The sequence below is a fragment of the Girardinichthys multiradiatus genome, chromosome 24, assembly GCF_021462225.1.
Source record: "Girardinichthys multiradiatus isolate DD_20200921_A chromosome 24, DD_fGirMul_XY1, whole genome shotgun sequence".
Classification (NCBI taxonomy): domain Eukaryota; kingdom Metazoa; phylum Chordata; class Actinopteri; order Cyprinodontiformes; family Goodeidae; genus Girardinichthys; species Girardinichthys multiradiatus.
In genome coordinates, this window is record NC_061816.1 from 9,579,281 (window position 1) to 9,583,910 (window position 4,630).

The 4,630-nt window shown below is 38.4% G+C and overlaps 1 long non-coding RNA gene across 1 annotated transcript; it reads left to right on the forward strand.

Moving 5' to 3' along the window:
* Positions 1-3,117: 3,117 nt before the first annotated feature.
* Positions 3,118-3,979, forward strand: LOC124861885. The gene is made up of 2 exons (XR_007036784.1): positions 3,118-3,294; positions 3,461-3,979. It is a non-coding gene; the product is annotated as an uncharacterized LOC124861885 (long non-coding RNA).
* Positions 3,980-4,630: the final 651 nt, after the last annotated feature.

The window sequence follows — 4,630 nt, forward strand, 5'->3', positions numbered from 1 at the left end:
CTGGGCCTCCATAAGACCTCAGCAGTGCCACAGGCTGATTGCCTCCATGCCACGCCGCATTGAAGCAGTCATTTCTGCAAAAGGATTCCCGACCAAGTATTGAGTGCATAACTGTACATGATTATTTGAAGGTTGACGTTTTTTGTATTAAAAACACTTTTCTTTTATTGGTCGGATGAAATATGCTAATTTTGTGAGATAGTAATTTTGGGTTTTCATGAACTGTATGCCAAAATCATCCGTATTAAGACAATAAAAGACCTGAAATATTTCAGTTAGTGTGCAATGAATCTAAAATATATGAATGTTAAATTTTCATCATGACATTATGGAAAATAATGAACTTTATCACAATATGCTAATATTTTGAGAAGGACCTGTATATATATATATATATATATAATAATCTTATGTTCTGTAAACATTCCTAAATGTTCAAGATGATACGTATATATATACGTATCATCTTGAACATTTAGGAATGTTTACAGAACATAAGATTATTATATATATATATATATATATCATGACCAGCATTTGCAGAAATAGTTCCAAAACTCTAGCTATTGTTCATTCATATATTCATAGTCTCTGGACATAATTTGCATTTGCACACCCGCAGAACAGTCAATGCTAATTCACAATCAGATAAAACTAAATTTGCCGAAGTTCCTCTGACATTTTGACTACAAAAATATATGTAAATCAGTCAGATTTGCATTTTTCCACTAGAAGAGTCCTGTAACTTAGTTAAAGCAACTTCTGTCAAGTGTAATTTTAAACATCTAATGTTCATTAAGGCTTTTACTTTTTTCTATGAATAATACTGATAAGAGCTTGTCTTAACTAGTGGAAACAATTGTTGGACTTCACGATTGAGTTTTGAGTGTTTCTCTTTACTCTGAGTTAATATCATTAAAGAACAAAACTGAACTTTTTTGTTACAATTTGTCACACATTGTCAGTGCATTTCATTGTGATTTTATTTGATCAACCAATGCAGAGTAGTGCCAAATTGTCAAGTGGAAAGAAACGAACACACGGGTCAAGAGTTTTGGGGGGAGTTTTTGCAAATAAACATAAAGAACCATGGCAAGCATTTGTATTCAAAGTCCACCTGTGTGTATTTCACTCTCAGAATAAACACAACTGTTCTGTAAAGGGACTGATTGTTTGTTAGAGAACATCACAGAGTTCTGTTCAATCAATCATCTGAACATGGTGAGAGGATTGACCACCTGCAAACTTGCCACAACATGGCAATTTACCTAAACTGACAGGGCAAGGACAGCATTAATCAGAGAAGCAGCCAAGAGGACCATGGTAACTCTGAAGTAGCTGCAGAGATCTGCAGCTTAGGTGAGAGCATCTGTTGACAGAAATGCTACCAGTCATATACTATGCAAATCTGGCCTTTATGGAAGAGCAGCAAAATAAAGCCATTGAAGCAAGCCCTTAGAAGACCCCGCTGTAGTTTACCACTTGTTACTATATGCAGGGGACACGGCAAGCACATCGTAAGATTAGACCAAAACTGAACAATTGGCCTACATGAAAAACGCAGAAAACTCACCGCGCATCACCCTGAAAACACCATGACCTCTGTGAAACATGGCAGCTTACAATCAGAGCTACTGTGGAATGGTTTAGATCAAAGCACATTCATGTGTTAGAATGGCCCAGTCAAAGTCCAGACCTAAATCGAATGGAAAATTTGTGCAAGACTTAATGTTAATGTTGACAGTTCCCATACAATCTGTTTGACTGTATGGGAATCAAACACTCAAACATCAGAAACTCTCTATTAATTTATTATCTAAGTGCCCCAATAGAGCAGGAACGAAAACTCTGCAATTAGAACTTCTGGCAGTCTTAAGAAAATAGACTGCCCTGTGCAACTGTCAATCTGCAAGCCTTGAAAGCCCATCTAGCATCCAGTGAAGCTAAAACTGTGGCAAACATCTCAACACTCAGAAAGATGTACTGTCGGCGAAGTGAAAAATAACCAGTTTTGTACCTGAAACCATATACTTAAATTCAAGCTTAAGTCTGATGCTCGACATTAAATGCTCAGACTTTCAGTCTGACAACACAGACAACTTTGCACAGGCCTGTGCTGCCTAAAACAATGTCAGACCTATGCTGAGGTCCGTTCAAGTAGTCCGTTATGGACGTTTCAAGCCTGCATGCCTCCACATCACCCACAATGGAGTGGAGAGAGAACCTAGAACAGCAGGAGAGGTTAATACGTCTGTTTAGACCTTCAATGCCAGATACACTATTTACATTATGAAAACAACACGCATCCATTATCTAGACCCTGACTTTTCTTTGTAGGTGATTTTACGGGAAAATCTCTTTAAGAAACCAGAGAAGTCATCCAGTTGCTTTGTACTTTGGAGTTAAACTTCTGGTTGTTTTCCTGGTTCATTGTGTATTTCCCCAACACCTTCCTCTGCTCTCTTCTTTGTGTTAATCTGTAGGTAATCATCTTCTTATGAAGATCTTGATTTATTTATACAAATTACCGCTTTGTAAAACAGAAAGGTGCACATCAGGCTTTCAGTGGGAACCAAACAACTATTCACCAAATGACAGTGAAAGCTCTTACTGCATTTTGTTTTTCATTCTCGTCTTTCCTTTTAATAACATTTAGATTATACACCCTCGAAAGACTCAGTGTACTCACTGAACCTGCATATCTCACATACCGTCTCAGACAACATAACGCTTCTTTATTCAAATGATAGTGATTATCTTCCAGATATGAAACTCCACTGGCAGACACTGAACAATGTCCATTCCTTTCATATCTTCCTCATAAATTGTAGTGTAATAATTATTGTCTAAACCTGGTGAATGAACTCGGGAATAAAAAAATGTCTTACTTTAATTTTTGAGAATTCTTACCCTAAATTTGTCTGGTAAAGCACTAAAATACATACAAGCTGTAAGGCCATGGAATAAGCTCTCATTCAGTCTGTTTTAGGACAATGTAAAGTTCAAAACTTCATGAGGTGCTTCCCAAATTATCTCTTTGCTGCCATTTTGCTTAACTTGTATATTTTGCATTTCAAACTTAACTGTTTTTTTCTGATTTCAGTTTAAATAAGCATCTATCTCTAGGCAAATTTAACAGATAACGTCTGACCTTAATAGTATATAAAGAGCCCATTTCAGTGCAGCAACAGCCTCAGACAATTTCTGTCACAGAAGATCCTGAGTAACTGCTGCGTCAGACTAATAAGTAGTCCGTGGACCACTGCCGTTGAATTCGCCGTCGATATCATCCAGGTAAAAATTCTAATAATTAATATTTTTTAGAAATACTGAAGGCAAAATTGCAGCAGTTATGCAAAAACAAAAATAAATTATCTTTGTACATTTTTAAAAATACAAAAGTGTTCATCTTTAATTATGTGGAACGATTGCAAGGTGTTTTGTTTTTTGTCATTAACAGAATTATGAAGACCATGTATGGAGTTTTGCTGCTGATGCTGCTCTCAGTTGCCTGGCTCTCTCAAGCTGAGAAATTATATGTGGTTGATTCAATGGAGCCAAAGGACTGTACTGCCAAGATGAATGAAATGGTCAACAGCGGACAGAAGGTCTGCTCCAAATCAAATACCTTCATCGTCGCTACAAATGAGGCCCTTGATAAGTTTTGTCAGGGCCGTAGTGGCAAATATAGTGACAAAATTACTATAAAAAATGTTCATTGCAAACTTGAGAAAGGAAGCAAATACCCTGATTGTAAGTACGAAGGACATACTCACTCAGACTTTTATCTTGAGTGTGGTAATAATAAAGCTGTGGGATTTCAACATAAAATGAATTAAATTATTAAACAACAACTATGTACTTTAACTTGTCTGACATAAAATCCATCACTGATGTCTGGTCACATGATTTCTTTCAATCCAACTGTGTTAATGTACAAGTTAAATCTGTTACGGTAAATAAATTCATTGCATCCAAATGCCTCAGAAAGTTTTTTTTTAAATTAAAATGATTATAGATAGATTACAAAACAAAAATTGTGATGGCTAAATTAGACTTGATGTTCAAAGGAATGTTTTTAGACATTTAGGGAACATACATGAACAAACAGCATCATGAAGGTCCAGCATGCTTGTCTGTACTCGTACTCGTCGTCTTCCGCTTTATCCGGGACCGGGTCGCGGGGGCAGCAGACTCAGCAGAGACACCCTCTCTCCAGACACCTCTTCCAGCTCCTTCAGGGGAAGCCCAAGGCGTTCCCAGGCCAGCCGAGAGACATAGTCCCTCCAGCGTGTCCTTGGCCGTCCCCTAGGCCTCCTCCCGGTGGGACGTGCCTGGAACACCTCCCGAGGAAAGCGTCCAGGAGGCATCCGGTATAGATGCCCGAGCCACCTCAACTGGCTCCTCTCGATGTGGAGGAGCAGCGGCTCTACTCCGAGCCCCTCCCGGATGGCCGAGCTCCTCACCCTATCTCTAAGGGTGTAGCTGGCCACCCTACGGAGTGCTTGTCTGTTTTAACTGATATTCCAGACAAATAGCATGGCAGCCAAGAGGCCTAAGCAAGTAAAACTGGGGAAAAATATGTATTTTGTTAGTGTGGAGCATTTTACAATGAATAACCAGTGTAACG